The 22,353-nt window shown below is 45.6% G+C and overlaps 1 long non-coding RNA gene across 1 annotated transcript in view; it reads left to right on the forward strand.

Annotated features, from left to right (window-relative positions):
• LOC143942149 (uncharacterized) overlaps positions 1-19,887 on the forward strand; it is a 70,739-nt gene extending 50,852 nt beyond the window's left edge. The window contains exon 2 of the long non-coding RNA XR_013264717.1: positions 19,652-19,887. This is a non-coding gene — a long non-coding RNA (uncharacterized LOC143942149). The remainder of the gene's footprint in view (positions 1-19,651) is intronic.
• Positions 19,888-22,353: the final 2,466 nt, after the last annotated feature.

The raw sequence follows: 22,353 nt of genomic DNA on the forward strand, positions 1-22,353 counted from the left end.
TAAATTCGTGTTGTCTCCTAATGCTGCAGCATTAGTATAAAGGGTTTCGTGAGTATTGTAATTGCGTTAGTTACACCTAGCTGGTCTTTGTCAGGTATATAGAAATACCATTTTAATCACAATAGAATGGAGGCACTTGCTGAGATTTTGGAATTTAGGTCTTGGCAGGGTGTGGTCAAGCGTTGAAGCTTTGACACACGCAACCCTGGCCAGATAAATTTTAGTTAAGAGAATTGTGAGACGGACCAGGCTGTTAAGAATTGGCTTATGAGAAGCCTATGTTCTTGGTGGGACTCTGTTTAAAAACCTATTATTATGCTCCTTTAGGGAAGGAGAAGGAAAAAAAAGGGTAATGGGGCAATTACCAATTACTACCGGAACCCACAAAACTGCTACAAACTTTTGCTCTATCTGGCTTTTCTTGTCTATCGCATTTGCATTAAAGTAATAAGATATGTGTTGTGTGGGGTACAGGACTGGAAGGTAAGACAGCCCCTGTTTTCACTGTTATATGATGTCCCAAAAGGGTAAAACTAGATTAGAGTGAAGTAAATTTCCCTTGTTAAATTTTAGGTACGGTATCGTAAGAAGGGTGAGTACTGTTATATGCATGTTCATGTAAGTTTGCTAAGGTATTCTTTGAAGAGACAATGGTATAGTATATGAATAATATGACTTCTCCCCTTTTAAGTATGTTGGTTGCTAGTATGTTGGCTATAGAACTCTGAAGTGATAGGTGCTTGATTCTGCTTGAGAAGTGCATAATTTGTTTGCACATGTTTAACATGTGTTTTGGTAACTCTTGGAAGGGTATCGGAATGGTATTTTTTGCAGGTTGTAAAATGTATGTGTTAGGTGGAAGTGGGTTGAAGACAGGTGGGTATTTTGGAAGAATGCCCAGGAGTGATGAGATTTAAGTAAGTGAGTAGGATGTTAATTAAGAATATCCTACATTTGTTGAGGGTAAAGTAAGTGAAGTTAGAAGGTAAAGGAGAGATTTGAGTTATTAAAGGATGGTGTGCATTTTGCAAGGTTTTTCAATGCATTGTTCTTTTTATATACAAGCCGGGTTTCAGAGCCATTTTAGAACTGACATAGAAGGAAGAAAAAAAAAATGAAGGAAAGTTGCATTTAAAAACGGGAAGTTAGCAGAGCTTGTTTTGAGAGTTAAAGGGGACATTCTATTTGCGTTGAGGAAATGATTTTAAAGGACAGCCGGGATGGGAGGTTTTGAGCAGGTAAGGAAATTGACACAGAGTTTTGTTTTAAAATGAGGATTTTTAAAGTGTCACAGCTAGTTTTATTTGGATTATCAGATAAAAGGTGTTGTTAAACTGGGGATGTTTTATTGTATTTGTGTGTCTGTTTGTTGATTATTTGTTTATTGTTGTTTGCTAAAGTTATAATGAGTCGGTACAGGTGGGTTGGTGGGATATGCAGATCAGTGCAGATCCCTGTTTGGCAACGGGCACGGGAAAAAGGTTCAACCAAGGGTAAAAAGAGAGCGAGCTGGTGGGGAGGCTAGAAACCTTGTTGAAAGCACCCCACCTCGTGAAATGAGCAGCCCTGGTGCTGGGGTCTCGTGAGACTTTTGCGGGATTATGGTACCAGAGATTCATATAGACATCAAGATGTTGGTTTATTGGGCAGTGATTAAATTGCTGCTGGATGCACTGACAGGGGGACATGGTTACTGTTTTGGGTGGTCTGAGTTAGGTAGAGGGAGAATATGAATCTTCCTGCTTCCCCCCTCGGGATTCCCCCAGATTCCCTCATCGTTCTCCAATTCTCCACTTCTGAGCTGGTGGGTTTGGGGGTGTGAATTCTGACATGGATCTCCGGAGAGGCACTAAGGTCGAAGTTTTATGGACTGATTGTTTGTTTCTGTCGGAGGGAGAACATGTTTAAACACTTCTCCCACAACTGTCTCTGCTTCATGGACTGTTTGTGGACTGTGATTAGTGGCAGTCCTTGGGTCGCCCTGTTCGCAGTTTCATAAGACGGACACCTGGGTAGAGGGAACTGGTTAATGGAGAGAAATGCTTAATTTTATGTGTATGTGAATTTTTGTCTTGTCTTGGAATTCCAATTTAGAGTATAAGATTGTTTTTGTTTTCTGAATTCAGATAGATGGTTGGGTAGTTGATATATGTCCTATGATCCTGCTAAGACAGAGAACGTTGCTAAAGTGGGCAAGTGAAAGGGACAGAGTTTCGGGTGGAAGAGGGGAACAAACTTCAACTATATTTTCACCACGGGTTTTGTGGGGAGTATATTTTTATATTTGTATTCCATAGTCAGCGAGTCAGGGACTTGCTGAAGTGGAAAATGAATGTTAAAGAAGGATCTGATTCAGAAAAGTTATCTATAAAAGGTACATGTTTATTGTTAAAATGTTGCAACTAGTGTCAGTCTATTCATGAAATGTGGTGGGCATATACTAAGCCGATATTTACTTCATAGTAAATTGGGAACATTAATAGGGGAATGTGACATGTCACTGATAAAATTGCCAAATGTTTTTTAAAGGAATCTGATCCGATGCAAATTTTTAGAGTCTGATTTTAAGACTATTTTGGGTGTGGTTGCCTATCCTTACATTATTAGAGTTAAAGTGTGTGTTTTTTTTTTTTCTGATAACAGCAAATGTGCTATATTTGTGCAAATTGTTTTAATAGTGTTAAAGCTGTAGAATAGTATAATTAAGAGCCCAGAATTCGAAAGTAAATGAAAGGGAAGTTGTATATTCCAGGCGCTACGCCAGAGGAGTTGTGGTTAGTAAAGAAAAAGAGGTAACTGTGTTGTGTAATTCTGGACACTAGAGAGAAAAATATTAAGGTTTGAAGGTGTTATGAATTAAATTAAGAAAGAATGGAATGGCCAGATGAATGTGGGATGAGAGAGAGTTGTTGTATGTGTGTCTGGAATGTGCACAACAAGGCCCATGTTATACTTTCCCTAAAAGTTTGGGGTGGGATTAAATTAAAAGAATTGATAAAGGGATTTTGGCAAAGGAAGGGTGAAAATTTGAAAAAAATGTTTGAAGAAATTAAATGATTGTAAGCAAGATACATTGCTGCATATATTGAGTCCATGGGGTACTAAGATGTGATGGGAAGGATTTATTTGAAATAAGCAATCAGAATGACTATTCTGGATATCTACCTTCTGAATTATCAGGGTGTCAGTCATAGAGTGTTGGTGATGAAATGTTGTTTATCCATCAGTGTTTTGTTTGTTGCTGATGATCAGACATATTTGCAAAGTTGGGAGACTTCTGAGTCAGAATATGTGTTTGGGTAAAATGTTCTGTCCCAAGTCCCTTGGGTCCACTTGGATCCCGGGAATAGAAGAAACTAAAGAGGTTTAAGTTTTGTTGAAGTTCTGCTATAATACTGGATTTGGAAAAATGTTTAGTTAAATATATTGAAGCTATATAATGAAAATCCTTGCTGAGAAACCTTTTCATTACTGCATGTTTTACTTATGTTTGAGTCAATTAAGAATATTATTTTTAATATCTCCAATGGTTAAGGCCTGAATTGATCAGGTAGATTCTTTGACTACTCATGTCAGATGAGGAGTATCTGCCCCAGCCAGCCTGCATTCACCCACAGCCCTATTCACATGAAGAAATGCCCATCCCAGTTACCCTATACCCCATCCATACCCTGCCCTATATCCTGTCCGAGTGAAGTGATGACTACAGCTTTAACATGGAAATCTTTGTTGTTCATCTTTGTTGTTCAAATACCATAGGAGGTGCTCAGATGACTAAAGGCGGACTCCAGCTGGAAACTGTTCCTGCGAATGATACCTCAAGGGGGAGCCACATGACGCAAACCTGGGGTACAAAATTCCTGTGAGCACCACATGAGAAAGATCCAGATGTGCCAGCCGAAAGTCCCCGGTCTCGCCCAACGCATCAGTTCCAATCTGTCTGTGGATATCAAGTTCTGTCCTTACAAAGAGGCAGTGTTTTGGGGTAGAGAATTCATGTCTGTACATATGAGTGATCACAGAATTGAACTAAAAGGTTTTGGAAAAAGTTGAGCAGAATGAGCATTATAATGTGGGCATTTCCTTTTCCTTCCTTTTCTGCAAATCTAATGGACATTCAGAAGCCATCCAAGAGACTTTTCTTTCTTTTTTTTTTTTTTTTAAATGTATATTTATTGAAAAAAGATTTTTGCATAACAGAAAAAATATACTTCCGATACAGACAATCAAAATTGACAATGCAATCGTAACAGCAAAAACCGCCATAGGCGGAATATAAAATGTTAATATCTTGATACATCACGTTGGGGGGGAAGGAAAAAAGGATACACCACAGATCCGCAAACAAAGATACGTAGTTAAACCAAGAGTTGTATTTTTGGAAGGGGACGTAGAGTTAGAATCCTGAGATTAAACCTTAGGAAAACATTCCTGAGAGTTTGTATCCACAGAACAGGGTGTTGTCTCAGGGTTAAACATGGAGTTGTCCCACCTGTCCCATACTTTAGAAAATTTGGGTAGGGAGTCCTGTACCAGGGCAGTCATATGTTCCATCCTGCGTATATATGCAATGGCGGAGATTAGCTGTGAGTGAGTCGGGGGGGAAGGGGACAGCCAGAGGACAGGAATCACTGTCTTAGCAGCTAGGAGGATATAAGCTGTCAGCTTCTTGGCGTGTTTAGATAGCGCCGCAATAGGTAGGCCTAGTAAAAAATGCCTAGGGTCTAAAGGGATTTCTATCCCTAATACAGTTTGGAGTAGGGATTGGACCATAGACCAAAAAGGTACAATCAAAGAGCAGCTCCAGAAAATATGATAATGGGTGCCTTCATTTCGTAGACACCTCCAACACAGCTTAGATATGGTGTGATCGTATTTGTGTAACATTTCAGGGGTCTTGTACCCAAACATCAGTATCTTATAAGCTGTCTCTCTCTGCTCCACACATCTAGAGACTTTAGAAGTGGACGTCCAGATGTCCTGCCATTGAGAAAGAGTTAAGGGAATCGGTAGAATTGTGGCCCATCTCCTCATGTAGAGGTGGGCTTCCGTGGTGGGAGAGATTGAATTGTGAAGGATGCTGTAAATAGAGGATATAAGGCCTTTCTGACAAGGACCCTGGGAGCACAAAGTTTCAAAGGCGCTAGAGTTGACTAAGGTCATGGCAGGAGATCTGGCGTGAAAATAGTGTTTAAATTGAAGGTATGAAAAAAGGAGCTGGTTCGGGATGTCATATTTATTCTGAAGCTCTGGGAAAGATAGGAATTTGCGAGATATCGGGTGCACCAGGTGGCGGAATTGGAAGATGCCCGAACTGATCCAAGGAAACATATTCTTCACAGAGAGACTGTTCCGGCATATCTAGGTTGAAGATGACATTCAATAGGGGCGAGCATGGAGAAGAGAGAGAGAACCTCCTATGACACTTTTTCCATATGGACAGAGTAAAGAGCATCGGCCCAAGGCTTATGCGCCTAAGCTGAGCCATAGAGGAGGGCAGATCTGACCACAGCATGGAGCAAGGATGAACAGGATTGATAACACTCATTTCCAGCTTTGACCATCTACTGGTAGCGAAATACGACGACCAGGAGATAGCCGCCAGAAGATGAGTTGCATAATAATACTTCACTATATCGGGGGCTCCCAACCCTCCATGGGATCGTGGAGCAAAAACCACTGTTTGGGCTATTCTATGCAATTTATTCCCCCATATAAATTTAGTAAAGGCCCGTTGAATATTCCTAAGCTGAGGCATGGGGATAGCAATTGGTAACGTTTCAAAGAGATATAAAAACTTAGGGAGTATGGCCATTTTTAATACATTAATCCTGCCCATGAGAGACAGAGAGCATGATGTCCAACCTCGGAGCAGGGTATGTGTTTCCGCGATTAGAGAGATAAAGTTAGCTTCGTAGAGGGAGCTGTACGTGGCGGTCAAGTTGATGCCAAGGTACTTGAGGGAAACAGGGCACCAATGATAGGGGAATTTGTGTTTCAAAGAAGCTAGAAACGAGGGTGAGATATGAATGGGGAGCGCTTCAGTTTTAGTTGTATTAACCCTATATCCCAAGAGTCCGCTGAATGTATCTAAAAGAGTGTGAAGTTTGGGAAGGGAGATGTGAGGTTTCATCAAGGTGAGGAGTATGTCGTCTGCAAAAAGAGACAACTTGTATTCTTTCAGTCTGAGGGAGATTCCACTTATGTCCGGGTCCTCCCGTATAGCTGCAGCCAAAGGCTCTAGGCATAATATAAACAGCAAGGGGGAAAGAGGGCATCCCTGTCTAGTGCCATTACTGTGTGTAAAGAGCGGGGATCTATAGGATGCCAATTGGACTTGGGACGTGGGAAGCGAGTACAAGGCCTGCAGGGCTGACAGAAAAGAACCAGAAAAGCCAAAACGCTGGAGCGTGGCAAACATGTAAGGCCATCCCAGCCTGTCAAAGGCTTTTTGTGCGTCTAAACTCAAAATAATGGCAGGGCGGGACATTTTATCGAGCAAATCTATGAGGTCAATGGTACGTCTAGTATTGTCACCAGCCCGTCTACCCAGGACAAATCCCACCTGGTCGTTGTGGACCAGGGCGGGATTCATTGAGGAAAGTCTATTAGCTAAAATTTTTGTGAAGATCTTATAATCGGAGTTAAGTAAGGCTATGGGTCTGTAATTATCCGGTAGAGTAGGGGATTTACCCGGTTTCGGGATAACTGTGATGTGTGCATGGAGGAACTGAGAATGAGGCATAATGCCCTTCTGCAGGGAGGTAAAAAGATTTAGCAAGTGAGGGCTTAGTGTCGAAGAAAAGTTTTATAATAAATATAGGGAAGCCCATCGGGACCCGGGGATTTATGGGACGGGAGTTCTTTTACAACCGCTGCCAATTCTTCTGGCGTGACGGTAGCATTAAGGGTATCCACTTGCGAAGAGGACAACACTGGCAATTTCAAGGAAGCACAGAAGTCATCAAAGCTGTCTTGAGAGAACACGTGATTGGGATCTGAAGCTAGGCAATTATATAATTTTTTGTAGAAAGCACCAAAGACTTTAGACATTAAGGGGCAGTAAGTCGGAGTGCCGTCTGACTGTATAAGGAGATCAGGATAGGAATGAAATGGGCGGGGCTTAAGCTTGTTCACCAACATCCTATGAGGCTTGTTGGCAAACTCATAAAATGTCTGTTTTGCCCAAAGTAGGGCTTTAGAGCATTTATGCATATCTAAGGATTTTAACCTTTCGCGTAGGGAGGTCACTGTGCGAAGACGAGGCACCGAAGGGGAGGACAAGAGCAGAGCCTCAGCTTTTTGCAGTTGCGGAAGAATGTCTAGTCTCTGCGCAGCCGAGTCCCGCTTAAGGCGGGAGCCGGCCAAAATACACAGTCCTCTGAAAAAGGCCTTGTGGGCCTCCCAAAGGGTGGACACATCCCGCACTGACCCTTCGTTAAGTTGAAAAAATTTGGCTAAACTTTGGGACAAATGAGTTTCAGTGACCGGATCGCGGAGGAGAAAATCATTGAGTCTCCAGTGGCAGGTCTTTGGTGTAGAGGAGGAAAGGGCGAGGTCGAGCTGGACCGAGGCATGATCCGACCATGTCATGGGGTTCAACTCTGAGGCTACTGCAGACGTTAGTAGAGGAGCCGTAACAAAGATATAGTCCAATCTGGAGTACATCTTGTGTGGGGGACAGTAGAAGGAAAATTGCCGGTGTGTAGGGTGTTTAATCCTCCAGATGTCGAAAAAATTATGGGACCTAATAAGTTTGCGAAACGCAGTAAATTGACGTTCCGTTTTGGAGGAGGGGTTATCTGAGAACAGGGTCTGTCTATCCTTCCTAGCGGACGTGGTCATATTGAAGTCCCCACCTATGATCATGAATGGCTGGGCATATGTGCCCAGATTACCCAAGACCTCAGTGAGGAATTGAATCTGACCCGAGTTGGGAGCATAAACGTTAATTACAGTAAGAGAACGGGACAAGTAGTCACAGCCCAGGAGAATGTATCTACCCTGTGGGTCAATAAATGAAGACTTAACCCGTAACGGACAGGTTTTTTTAATCAGTATCGCCATCCCTGCTTTACCAGAGGGGTCAGAGGCCATGAAAGAGACCGGAAAATGCTTGGCTGCAAATTTGAGGGAGCCCCCTGGGCGAAAGTGAGTCTCCTGGACTAGGACCACATCTGCGTTGGAGGACTTGAACTCCTTCAAAGCTAACCAACGCTTATGAATTGAGTTCAAGCCCTTAACGTTGTAAGTAAGTACCCTCAAAGCCATTGTGTACAAAATAGTGGAAGCTTAAAGTACCCGTAATAAACATACAGTAAACAGATATAACCGTACAAACCAAGAAAATATTGGGTTCCGTGGTGTATCCTAGAAATGAAAAGCAAGTGAAAGCATATAGTAACAACAATGCATCTATAGAGTGAAAAAAAAAAGAGCATCTAAAATGAGCAAAAAATGGAAAAAAGGCCAAAAAAAGGCCTAAAAAAAAATAAAAATAAAACCCTTAGTATTAGAAAAAAGGCCTGGGGGGTAAAAACCACCCAGGAATCCACAGCCGTAGCCGTGGAACAAAAGGAGGCACATCAGGGGTTCCAGCTCATCTGGGGAGACCCCGCCACCTTCCAGCAATAGTTACAGGTAGTAAGAACAGTATACTGTAGTCCCAACAACCAAAAACAGGGGTAGTAGAAAAGATATAACCCGTAACTAAGGTTGCAAACACCCCCTGTTAAGGGGAAAACATGGTGAGATAAGGGCCGAGGCCGGGGCCAACCAAACACTGCACATGAAAGTTCTCATCAAGGAGGGAGCCTAGGATGTAGGTTACGCTGGGGGGTAGAGAAGGACTTCTGCGATTTTCTGGCGCAGGGGTCCAAATCCGAGCTGGGATGGATGAAGGTCTAGGCGTCGTCGGAAGCGGCATGGGATCTTCGTCTGGTAACGGTGGTAGACCCAGGTTGCGTATGAAAGCTTCACTTTCCTGAAGATCCCTCATGGAGTATTGAGTCCCGTCTTTAGTAGCCGATAGGTGGAAGGGGAAACCCCAGTGATACGGGAACTGATGATTCTGCAGATGAGTAGTCACAGGGCGAAAACTACGACGTTTAGCAAGGGTGATAGGGGATAAGTCACTGAAAATTTGTATCTTGGCCCCCTTAAATTCCAAACGAGACTTGTTTCGGGTGGCCATGGTCAAAGCTTCTTTGCTGTCGTAGTAGTGGAAGCGTACGATAATGTCTCTAGGGTTGGCCCCAGCAGGGGGCTTTGGGGCCAAGGATCTGTGAGCTCTATCCATTCTCCAGTCTATGTCCGGGATTTTAGGGGCGACAACATTGAAGAGGCTGAGTAGGTACGGTTTGATCTCTCCCTCACTAACGGCCTCAGGAACTCCTCTGATACGTAGGTTTTGGCAGCGTTCCCTGTTCTCCAGGTCTTTCTGTTGGGACTGGAGCTGAGAGACAGATTGCTTCAAACCGGCGTTGTTCCAAGACGTGTACATACTGTAACAAGTCATCAAATTTGGTTTCCAGGACGTCAGTCCGTTCTCCAATCTGAGCAAGCTCCCCCCGCAACTCATGGGCAAGTTTACCCATTTCCTTAGAAACATTGCTTGTCAAGTCTTGCAGGAGAGCTCGCAGTTTATCGTCAAGTACTTCAACTCTGACAGGGGCGGACATTGTGTCTGAGTGGCTGTGTGACAAAGAGCTTGAGTTGTCCTGTACCGACAATTGGGAGGCCACTTGTGCATATGTGAAAGAACCTGAAGATGGAGCAGGGGAGGCTGGCCTGCTCAGAAAACGATCTAGAGTCTGTGAGGGCCGCAAATCCGGGGACACAGACTGAGGAAGGTGTTTCGGCCCGTATTTCACTATGAGGCATTGGGATTAGGCATATATTCAGTTACATGTGGTGCTTCCCATATGGAAGTAGCGACTGTGAGTAGCACGGGAGCATTGGAAGGTGGCTAAGGCCCATGTAGAATGATCACATGTCTATCAAGCAGGGGGGACCCGGGGTGTGACCCCAAAATAGGACGTTGCAGGGTAGAGAACACAAGCCAGCAGGGGGGGAGGGGGGTGTAGCGGGTGAACAGACAGCAGTAGTCCCAGTCAATCGGGGGGGAAACTCCAGGAAACACTGCACCACTAGGTTGTAGGAAGAGTCAAGGCAAAAGCCAGGGCATAAAGCGGGCAAGTGTAGGCCTCAGGGAGTAGAAGGAGTTGGGTGAGCCAAGATGGCCGCTGACCAGGCCGAGGGCAGTTGCAGGGTGTGAAGAGGCGTCAGTTGTGGGCAGGCAGTCACTCAGGGGGAGGCAGGCTCCGTTGAGGCAGGGGTTAATGCCTTTGCTGGAGGGGTAGCAAGCCAGCAGCAGGAGGGGGTGAGCAGATACACTGCAGGAGGCCTTGGGTGTAGCAAGATGGCCGCCGGAGCTCACCTCTTAGGCTGGAACGATGGCATCCCTCCAGGTATCTGACAGACGGCCACCGGATCTCTGGCACAGGCGGGGGTGTCCTGTAGGCTCAGGGGTGAACGACGCCAGCAATCCGGTTCGAGATGGGACCCGAGATTCGCTGCCTGGAGGTCCCGAGGAGCGGTGTAGGCCGCAAGATGGCGGCGGTGTCCGGCCTGTCCCGCCGTTCGCGGCCCGCGGGAACAATTACGGCGGCGGTGTGGCCAAAAAGAACAGCCCCGTCCGGAGCTCAGGAGTCCCACCGACAGGATGGTTGGTCCGGTGGGCAGAAAAACCGCGTGGCGGGCGAGGATGGACGTGGATAAGGAAAGGCCCTGACGGAGCTCCACTCGGACACGTCTGTCCTCCTCAGCTTCCGGCCACGCCCCCCAGACTTTTCTTTTTGAGTTTTTCTTTGGGACTATTTTTATTTGGCCTAAAGGCTATCGTGTCCCTCCCACTTGTTTCTATGGACTGTCACACCCCTTCCTCCCTTTTGCATTCCATGGACAATTGCTATGCAGCTGAGATTACATGTTTTGTTGTTTCCTATTTTTGCATGCTTAAAAGGTGATCCGGGTGAGGGTCAGGGGTTAATATTGGGATTGTTGTTGTAGTGTGTCCAGGACATGCGCGACCATTTCAGTGTATACTGTTTGAAGGGATGCTGGCATAGGCACTGTATTGTATATGTATTGGTTCACATGTCATCTACCAGCCTCTGTGTTCTAGGGGGAGCCTTAAGGTTATATGTGGCCTACCCGATAAAATCACTAGTAACACACTCATTGGACACAGAGGGGATGTGCATTCAGAGTCTGCAGGAACTCCACAGTGCTTGACACCTTAGGTCGTGCTCTACGTCACACTTCATGCATGCCTCTGGCCCCCATACTGAGATGGCCAAGCTACTTTCACAGCTTGCTTTTGCAGGATTCTCTGAAGGTGTCCAACAGGTCCTTAAGCAGACAGCCACTGGCCTTGGACAACAACACGTACATTTGTTGTGGAAGACCATGCCATCCATGGATTCTGAATGATTCCAGGGGATGGTGTTACTTGGCCTCATTGGTTCTGATAGTGGTTATTCTCAGGGACAGTGAGGAACGTCACTTGCTCAAGGCTAGTGTTCGTCCTGGATGCCCCCTCAAACACCGTTATGCCAGGTCTTTGTTTCTGGAAAATAACATGACCTGGGCATGGTTCCTCTCAGGAGCCTGAGGGGTTATTGACATGATGAAAAAGCAAAATAATTGCTTGGGAGACCCCAGGGTAACATGGGGGGTTTGGTCTCAATGCTGAATCCTGGATTGGGGATATTGCAATCTGTGTTGTACTGATTTTGCTTATGGTATTACTTTTATATGCCTGCTTCAGTTTTATTATGTGCATGGTTTCCGAGGTACTTGACCTTCCAACCCAGCTGCAGCTAATAGAATATATCTTAACTTTTACTATGGCCACCGGGATGAGTATGTCACAGTGAGAAGAAGTAAGCCATGTTCGTGGTTTGTCATGACTTAGAGGGGATTGTAGTAATATGGCTGAACCAGAGTGACTCCATCTTTGTAAGTTCATATAGGATTAACCTGGTTAACTTTACTAGCTGGCTTAGATTCTGTATCTGCAGACTGTGGCAGTTTTTCTGTAAACATGCACATAAAGAAATATAGCTTGCATAGGCAGTCTCATTCTATGCTGTCTAAATAAAGAAATTGTATCACAATATGTCTGGGCCACATATCCCATGACTGTGATTCAGAAGCAGATGACATGAGTAATTATATGTAATGATATGTAATGAACACCTCTGTATTAACCACACCCATGTTCTATGCAATGATTGGCTGATGAGGGTGCATATAAGCCCCTCCCACAATAAACTAGACAACTGCTAAGCTGTAAATGTGCTGGTCTGTAAATTCGTGTTGTCTCCTAATGCTGCAGCATTAGTATAAAGGGTTTTGTGAGTATTGTAATAGCGTTAGTTACACCTAGCTGGTCTTTGTCAGGTATATAGAAATACCATTTTAATCACAACACTCATCACCTGTTTTGAAGTTCTGTGGGGGTGGGGGGGCATGCTGAGGGGGTCCACTCTCCTGGACGGGGTGGGCCCCGTCGGCGCGCTCCCCCGCCTCCCATTTGCCTTTGCGGAGAATTTCCCATTACAGGCTAAACCTTTTTGTCTGGGGGGGAATGGAAGGTGGAAGGCTGTGGTAGTTTTGGTGTCAGGTTTCTTCCCCACGGCAGAGAAGGCAGGTTCCCCCTCAGGAAAGACCTGGTCGGAACTTAAATCATCCTAGTATCGCTGCTTAGTTAGCCTAGCAGGCTAAGGCTATCTCCGGTAGTCCCCCCAAACCTTAGTAGGTGTACTCTTAGGGTAAAAGGAACAGCTCGTATTTCAGTCCATAGGACTATGTGATTACCTCGGAGTTTGGGGTAAGGCCCTTTGTTCCTTACCTAAATCTAAGCACAAGCCTACTTGTCTTTCCCCACCCGCCTTGCCTCCCCCTCCTTCCTCTCCACTCCTTCCTCTCCACTCCCTACCCTTTCCCCTTTTTGTTCCCTTCCCACCCTCTCACCTCACTGTCGCAAACACTCCCCGTCTACAATCAAACAGCGCAGCAGCACTTGTAAAATGAGCTACCAAAATGCCCCATAAGATGCAGGACTCAGCTCCTCTATCCCTTAAAGTGTACTCCCTAAATACAAAGTGACTTCACATCCCAGAAAAACGTAGTAGTTTGCTAACTGAAGTCCAGAGACAAAGGGCCCAAATTATATTTATTCAAGAACACACTCTAAAACAAGTTCCATACCCCGGCTTTCCAATCACTGTTTTCCAGTGGTATACCATGCAACATGTGCTGATTCAAAGACGAAAGGGGTAGCAATACTATTGGCAAAGACGTTTGTATTTAACAGACCAAATGGCCCCAGAGGGCAGATTCCTTTTTTTAAAAGGTACACGGAGAGATAAACCAGTGACCCTGGCAAACATATATTGCCCAAATTTAAAACGGGTAAATTATTTTGAAGGAGATCCTACTGAAACTTACCTCATTCATGACAGGCTTATTGATGATGGGAGGCGACCTCAACATGGGCCTAAAACCACTCCTAGATACATCCAGGGGCACCTCGTCACTATCTTTCTCGGCCTTGCAACAAGCTAAACTCCAATTAGCCTCGCTTGCGCTTCATGACTCATGGTATACCCTGAACCCAACAGGGAAAGACTTCACATTTTGTTCGGCTCCACATAACCGATACTCTGTTAGATTACCTGTTCGTATCCCAGAGAGACCTGGGCTACCTACACAAAGCGACAATAGAAAACAGGGCGATCTCGGATCACCATCCGATCACCATGACCCTACGGTTTCCTCAGAGGGAAACATTATCAAATATCTGAAGGCTAGGCTCATTACTCCTCACGGATTTAGGGGACGTGGCAGCTATCAAACAGACCATTAGCGACTTTTTCCAGCATAACACACCAGACATCTCCCCCCTGGTACAATGGGAAGCACATAAATGCGTAGTACGTGGACATCTGTTGGCCCTGGCTTCAAAAAAGAAGCGACAACAACGGTCCCTGATTTTGGAATTGATTACCAAAATATCCAATGTGGAAGCGCAACACAAATGCTCGGGGGCAGCTAGAGTGGCAGCTGAACTGGCTGATACTCGGGCTCTCCTGCGAGAGGAATTATACAAAAGGGCGCGGAAACAACTGTTAAGGTCAGAGAAATTCTTCTATGAAAATAGTAATAAACCGGGGAGGCTCCTAGCCAGATGCACACAAAAACGCACTCTCACACACACACTGTTCACCATACAGTAGACAAAGCGGTGGGATACACGCGAAAAATGAGGAGATAGCGCATCAATTCCACAAGTACTACAGGGGTCTATATGACATACAGACGACTGAACCTAACCTATGCCCAGTAGAGGAGAGGACAAACCTGATTAGAGAGTTTCTCCATCAGCACAGCCCTAATGCCTTATCAGCAGGCTCTTGAAGCTCCGCCGCTGTCCTCAGAGGAATGGATGGAAGCACTAAAATCCACAAAACCAGGCTAGAGTCCGGGGCCGGATGGCTACTCCTCGCAGTATTACAAGTGCTTTCCAGACCTCCTAGGATCATACTTCCTAAGGGCCTTTAACTCTTTAACAGGTACACCGAGTTCTCCCCGCAGCCTATTAAAAGCACACATAACAGTGATTCCGTAAGAAGATAAGGACCAGACCAACGTATCAAATTATCGACCAATCTCGCTTTTAAATGTGGACGTAAAAATATTTTCCAAAAGCCTAGCGACTTCCCCATCCAGAATGGTACAAGACAGGGCTGTCCTCTATCCCCCTTACTTTATATACTTACGTTGGAACCCCTATTAAAGCGGTTCTTCACCCTAAAGGGGAAGTTCCGCTAATCTGATCCCTCCCCCCTCCGGTGCCTTCAGGGGAAGGGGGGTGCAGTTACCTGGATAATCCAGGTATCTGCACCCACTTCCGGGCAGACCGCCGCAGACCCCCGCAGAAGCCCCCCCCCCCGTTGGGTTCTGGGAAACACACAGTTCCCAGGACACAGCGGGGGATCTGAAGAGACACGCAGCGCGACTCGCGCATGCGCAGTAGGGAACCGGGCAGTGAAGCCGACATGCTTCACTTCCCGATTCCCTGACAGAGGATGGTGGCGGGGGCAGCAGCGAGACGAGCGATCGCTCGTCATCTGCCGCCGACATCGCTGGACCCTGGGACAGGTAAGTGTGATTTTATTAAAAGTCAGCAGCTGCAATATTAGTAGCTGCTGGCTTTTAATATTTAGTTTTTTAGGTGCAGAACCACTTTAAGATGCATTCGTGCAAACCCTAGCATAAAAGGCATTGAAGTACTTAAAATTGAAATTGAAGTACTTAAAATCGCGGCATTTGCGGACGATGTCCTTCTCTTCCTCTCATCTCCCCTGACAACCCTGCCAAACCTGATGCAAGTATTAGAGCAATTCCGACTTATCTCCAATTTGAAAATCAATGTAGTGCAATAATGTCAGAGAAACTTCCCCTTTACCTGGAAAATGGACACTACCACGTATTTAGGCATTCAACTACCAAGTAACCTTACAGATTTGTATAGCATAAACGTCTTGACAGAATTGAAAAAGCTGAGTCAAGACCTGAACAGGTGGGATGCACCCAGCGTTTCATGGTTCGGACGAGCATCTATCTTAAAGATGACAGTTCTCCCCCGTATCCTGTATAAGATGCAGACTACCGATTGGCCTCCCACCTTCCTTTTTGCAGCTTAGAAAAAACTATGTAGAACCTTCATATGGGGGTCTAAGGGGGGCGAGAATTAAGTTGACGAAACTGGTGTTACCAAAATCCGAGGGCGGAATTGGGCTTCTGGATCTACAGAGATATCACTGGGCCACTCATCTAGCACGGATTGCGGACTGGAAGGTACACACCCGATGCAAGGGATGGGTACTTCTAGAACAACTAATGGCCGAATCTGAACTCAGTGTGATCCCCTGGCTGGCCAAAAAACACATAGCGGCGGGCGTACGTACCCACCCGCTCATTAATGCAACCCTAGAGACGTTTGATAGAGTGCTTAAGGCCCCCTTACCCCTATCTGAGGAAACCCAGACTTTATTCCAGGGCTAGCCAAGGGCTTTCTGTCTCGGGAATGGCCACATGCAGAGATGCAAGCCAAACACTTTTTCTCCAGAGGCAGTTTCCTCAGTCAGAAGGAGCTGGCAGCTCAGTCACCGACTAAATCTTTCCCCCTTTGGACATACATGCAACTTAAACACTATTTAGACAACCCAGGGACCAAGGGGAAATCTACAAAAACTCCAATGGCCTTCGAGTCACTGTGTTCAGGTCCGCCTCCCCAGAGACTCGTGATCTCTATGCTCGATGCCTCCATGTTTCAGGACGCTCACAATATCCTACAAACAGAGCATGACTTTGGGGAGAATCAAACCCGGAAATATCACACACGAGCTGGGAACGAATTCACTTATATATTCACAAAGGCTCACTGAATGGCCACACAAGAAAATGGGTACAAGATCAAGACAAGGTGGTACAAAACGCCAGAGATACTTAACAAATTCATACCCTCAGTATCTGACTGATGATGAAGATGTGGCCGAGAGCAAGGTCCTTTTCTACACATCTGGTGGAACTGTCCTCAAATTCAACCATATTGGCAAAAAGTGCATGAAGCAACGTCTGTGGTCTCTTCGCTCCCTTTAGAATTTACACCAGCACAAAAATAGCCAAGAAAAAGTACTTCAAATAAGTCACAATGCATATGATAAATGCAGCCAGGCTTCGCCTGCCAGTGCATTGGAGGTCCACGGCTATCCCATCCTTGACAGAATGGGCTTCGCGCATTGACCACATAGCAGGGATAGAGGAGCTGATATTTTCCTCTCAGGATAAGATCGTTAACTACACAGCAATTTGGGAAAATTGGCTCAAGTTCCTTAAGTCTCAAGATCAGTGAAGAGTAGACAGGGAGGGTGGTGGCCGGTTATCCCATCCCTTCCCCAAACGTTCCTGATGGTGCCTTCCTCTCCTCTTTGGTTCCCCCCCCCCCCCCCAATTTTCCCTTCCTAGCGAGGGATGTGGATGGTAGGGCCCACTAACTGGTGGGCCTGTGGTTGGCATCCCTCTGAAAATCGGATGTACAGGTGAGGGGGGGGGGGGGGGGGGGTAAGACTCCCTCGTGGCCCAAACTTATTTAGTGCAATAATTAGAAATCTTAACATAAGTGAAATATATATATTGTTTATCGGTTATAGACTCGCATGTTGGGCCGAGTTAAGATTCTTGATCAGCATGTGGCACTCAGTTCTATAAAGTGAGTAAGTAATGAATTACCTTGTGTTTTATTGTTATGAGTGTATTATTTGCCTGTACTTTATAATTTGTTATATCTGGCATTATCTCTAATAAAATAAATTCTTTATGGAAAAAAAATAAAAAATGCTGGCCCCTCTAGAAAAGGAAATATGGACCGAGTGGAATTGGGAACGGAACTCACCCCACCCCAACTGTAGAATGGAAATATTTAGAGGTCGACCGATATGGGTTTTTCTCTGCCCGATGCCGATATTTAGAAATCATGGCGGCCGATAGCCGATATATGATGCCGATTTTTTTGGGCCGATATGTTAGGCCGATTTTATTTATTATTTTTTTTCCTTTATTTTTTATTTTTTTTTAATCCCCCTTGATCTGACGCACCTTTCCCACTGGGGCGTTTTTCAGGCGCTTTTGGGCTAAAAATAGCGCCTGTAAAGTGCCTGCAAAATGGCTCCCCTGCAGTCTGTGTGAAAGACAGAGTGCTTTCACACTGAGGCGATGCGCTGGCAGGATCTTAAAAAAAAAAAAGTCCTGCAAGCAGCACGTTTGGAGTGGTGTATACCGCTCCTCCACCACTCCTGCCCATTGATATGAATGGGCACCACTGCCGAAGCGCATGCAATGCAATTTGGCAGCAGTGCTTCATGGGCGCATTTAACCTCTTCCTTGGCCGCTAGCTGGGTTATATTTGCCCCACTAGCAGCCAAATAGCACCGCTAAAATGATGGTAAAGAGCCGCTAAAACTTGCGTTTTACCATCAATGCCTGCCCGCTCCAGTGTGAAAGCAGTCTTCATAAGTGATGCAGAAAATTTCTTACATTTAAACATTTATTAAACAAAACAAACCTCCAATCAGTTTACTTGTATGTATGATTTAGATAAAAAAAAAAAAAAAACCTATATATTAAATAAAAACAGGTAGTCAACTTTTGGACGAAAAAAAAAATGGGCTAACTTTACTGTTTTTTATTTTATTTTTATTTTTTAAATAGTGTATTTGAAAGACCTCTGTGCAAATGCCGTGTGAGATAAAATATTGCAACAACCGCTATTTTATTCCCTAGGATCTCTGCTAAAAAAATTATATAATTTTTGGGGGGTCTAAGTGATTTTCTGGCAGAAAATACAGTATTTTTACTTGTAAGCAACAAGTGTCAGAAAAGATTTAGTCTTTAAATGGTTAAACTGAGAACTCTACACACTGAGATAATTTCATTCATTCAACTGTAAACATTGTATCTTTCTGTTCTTTTCTTGGCAGCCTGCCCAGAGAGGAGGAAAGACGTTTCTATGACGACTCAGGCAACTTACACTGACTTCTATTACAGAAGTCATTTCAAAGTCCCGCTGTAGTTCTAAATCGGCTTTTTATCAGCACAATCGGCAGATGCCGATTATTTAAAAACGGCAAATATCGGCCGATATATCGGTCGACCTCTAGAAATATTAGTGAAATGTGTCTTCTGTAGGCAAAGGAGCGTAGCCCCATTGGTCTTTACCGTTGACATAGCTGCTGCTCTTTCCCTGGGTCCCCCAGGCCTCTAACATTCTAAGAACATAAGGTGATATTTTTCCTTTTTAACAGTGTGATTTTAATCAATAGTGTATACATTTCCTATTCTTGTGACACTATATCATTTCCTTACTAATTAACTCGATTAGCCTTTTACTAATACTTCTTGCCTGTGGTATCTTAGTGATCAAGTGTACCTCGTGAAAAACTCTATTCTCTTGAATGCGCTTCTTCCAATCTTCCCTCCACCTTACATACCTACTGAGCCTTGCATATCTTGTATTCAAAACACTCCAATCATGCCATCTACCCATCTCAAATACACCTCTCACTGCCTTGCTAGGCATAACCTGGGGCCTTCTACTGTGACCTAACCATACACACCTCATTTGTAGAGTAATCAACATGAATCTATTTAAGGTTATCCCTTCCCTTTCTCCCAGCCCCTCCCCCCTAGCCCTCCCTCCCAGCCCCTCCCCCCCTAGCCCTCCCTCCCCCCCAAAAAACAGCTAAAGAAAAATAAGAAGGAAAAAAAAAACAATACAACATATATAGGGAGAGTTAATCTTTGAGCACGCATCTGATTTTAAAAACAAGTAAGCCATACCATGAAAACTTTCATCTCATTTATGTTGTCTAGATGGGTTTTTGTTTTTTCTGGGCCGTTTTTTGGTAAATTTATGATACGGTAATGGGAAAATGTAATGGATAGAAAGGTTTGGCTGCAGAAGTATAGTATAGGACTATTCTTACAAATGTCTCATCTCTAACCCTATTTGTCTTGTTTTTAGCTGCTGGTTGTTTCAACGAGTCTGCTCAACTGGACTAGCAGTGTTGGTGTATCAGCAAGGTTGAGGTGAACTGCATTCAACTCAAAGAAGTCATCAATTTTTCTGATTTCCTTTGCCTTTTCTTCTCTGAGCATCGCGCAGAAGCCCCGTTATGATCACTTCAAAGACTGTTCTCTACCATTGTTTGTTTGAAATGTAGAATAAAAATCATTGTACATAGCTAAATGTTGACCTGATTTTTAAATCCGTCTTCCAATTTTTCCTTTACTACGTATTTTGTACTAGATTGCGGTGGTTAGTTTGCTTTTATTTGGTTTGCTTAACCTACGGTGGACGTCATGACATTCTTAGGTTGAAGTGGAGAGATGTGCTTCTCCCGGCTTACCTGGCCTGGATGATCCCTGGCCATCTCTATGACCCTCAGAGGCAGGAAGGTACGTCATGACGTCCCTTCTGATGCCTACACATCGAGTTTTTTGCTGGGAAGCCTGAGATCGATTTTTTTTTTTCAGCATAGAGGAGAGATGTTGGGACTTATAGACCCCAGATCTCCCCATAAAGAGGACCTGTCATAACCTATTCCTATTGCATTCCTTGTAATAGGAATAAAGGGGATAAAAAAATTGAAGAGAGTGTAAAAATAATAGGATAGAGGTGAGATCTGAGGACTTGGATCCCAGATCTTGCTGCAAAGCCAAGTCTCCAGATTTCTTTATCTTATAAAAATGTTAATATTTTTACACTATCACTTTTATTCTTGTTACAAGGAATGGACACATCCCTTGTAATAGAAATAGGGCATGACAGGTCTTAATTGAGGGATCTGGGATAGGAATAGGGCATGATGGGTCCTCCGTTAGAGCGATCTGGGGGTCTTAAGAATGACTTATTCATATTATTATTATTATGGATTTATATAGCGCCAGCAATTTACGCAGCGCTTTACAATATGAATAGGAGACAATACAGTTACAATACAATAAAATACAAGAGGATTAAGATCCTGTTCAGAAGAGCTTACAATCTAATATTACAAACACTGTTACTTATATTCCTGTTACAAGGAATGTAAACATCCCTTGTAATAGAAATAGGGCATGACAGGTCTTTTATGGAGAGATCTGGGATAGGAATAATGCCGCATACACACGATCAAACAATCCGGTGGAAAAGTCCGGCAAACTCAAGTCCGCCAAACAATCCCCCCGTGTGTAGCCTCCGGCATACTTTTTTGACCCGACAGTACGGCAGACTTAGAATTTCAATTTGCACAACAATCTGCCCGCCGTACTCGCATTTCGGCAGACAATCCGGCCGTGTGTATGCCAGTCCGCCGTACTTTTGAAATGAGCGGACTTTTCCCGCCCGGAGAAAAGTCCGCTCATTTCGAGCGGGTCCCCAGGTAGGCGGGGCCCGCGAAGGAGACGTCGCTGGCCCCGCCGCCTGGTATGGACTTAAAGGGGAACCCCAACGCCGAAAAAAATCGGCGTGGGGGTCCCCCCCAAGTCCACAACAGACCCTTGTCCGAGCACGCTACCCGGCCGGCCAGGAAAGGGGGGCGAGCGGGCGCCCCCCCTCCTTAGCCATACCAGGCCGCGTTCCCTCAACATGGGGGGTGCCTTGGGGAAGGGGGGCCGCGCGGCCCCCCCCCACCCCAAAGCACCTTGTCCCCATGTTGATGAGGACAAGGGCCTCTTCCCGACAACCCTGGCCGTTGGTTGTCGGGGTCTGCGGGCGGGGGGCTTATCGGAATCCGGGAGCCCCCTTTAATAAGGGGGTCCCCGGATACCGGCCCCCCACCCTATGTGAATGAGTATGGGGTACAATGTACCCCTACCCATTCACCTGTAAAATAAAAGTACAAAAAAAAAACACAACACACGAGATAAAATACTTTATTGCACAGCTCCGGGGGTCTTCCGTCTTCGGGGGTCTTCTCGCCGGACTCCTCCGCTATCTTCTTGTAGCTCTTTTGCTAGCGGAGGAGTCTGGCTTTCTTCTTCGCCGCCGGCCTCTTCTCCCGACTTCGGGGGTCTTGTCCCCCTCTTTGTTCTTCTGTCGCCGCTGCCGCCTTCCGTTCTTCTCCTCCTCCCCCTCCCTCTCCCTCCTTCCTCCTCCCTCTCCTCCTCCCCCTCCCCTCCCTCCCTCCTCCTCCCTTCTCCCTCCTCCTCCTCCTTCTCCCTCCTCCTCCTCCTTCTCCCTCCTCCTCCTTCTCCCTCCCTCCCTCCTTCTCCCCTCTCCCTCCTCCTCCTTCTCCCTCTCCCTCTCCTCCTTCTCCCTCCTCCCTCCTTCTCCCTCCTCCTCCTCTCCCTCCTCCTTCTCCCTCCTCCTCCTCCTCCTCCTCCTCCCTCCGCCTTCCTCCCTCCTCCTTCCTCCCTCCTCCTTCTCCCTCCTCCTCCTTCCTTCTCCCTCCTCCTCCTTCCTTCTCCCTTCTCCCTCCTCCTCCTTCCTTCCCTTCTCCCTCCTCCTCCTTCCTTCTTCCTTCTCCCTCCTCCTCCTTCCTTCTCCCTTCTCCCTCCTCCTCCTTCCTTCTCCCTTCTCCCTCCTCCTCCTTCTTCTTCCTTCTCCCTTCTCCCTCCTCCTCCTTCTTCTTCCTTCTCCCTTCTCCCCTTCCTCCTCCTTCTTCTTCCTTCTCCCTCTCCTCCTCCTTCTTCTCCTTTCTCCCTTCTCCCTCCTCCTCCTTCTTCTCCCTTCTCCCTTCT

This window comes from Lithobates pipiens, unplaced genomic scaffold, assembly GCF_037356315.1.
Source record: "Lithobates pipiens isolate NorthernLeopardFrog02 unplaced genomic scaffold, aLitPip1_a1.2 Scaffold_30, whole genome shotgun sequence".
NCBI classification, from domain to species: Eukaryota; Metazoa; Chordata; class Amphibia; order Anura; family Ranidae; genus Lithobates; species Lithobates pipiens.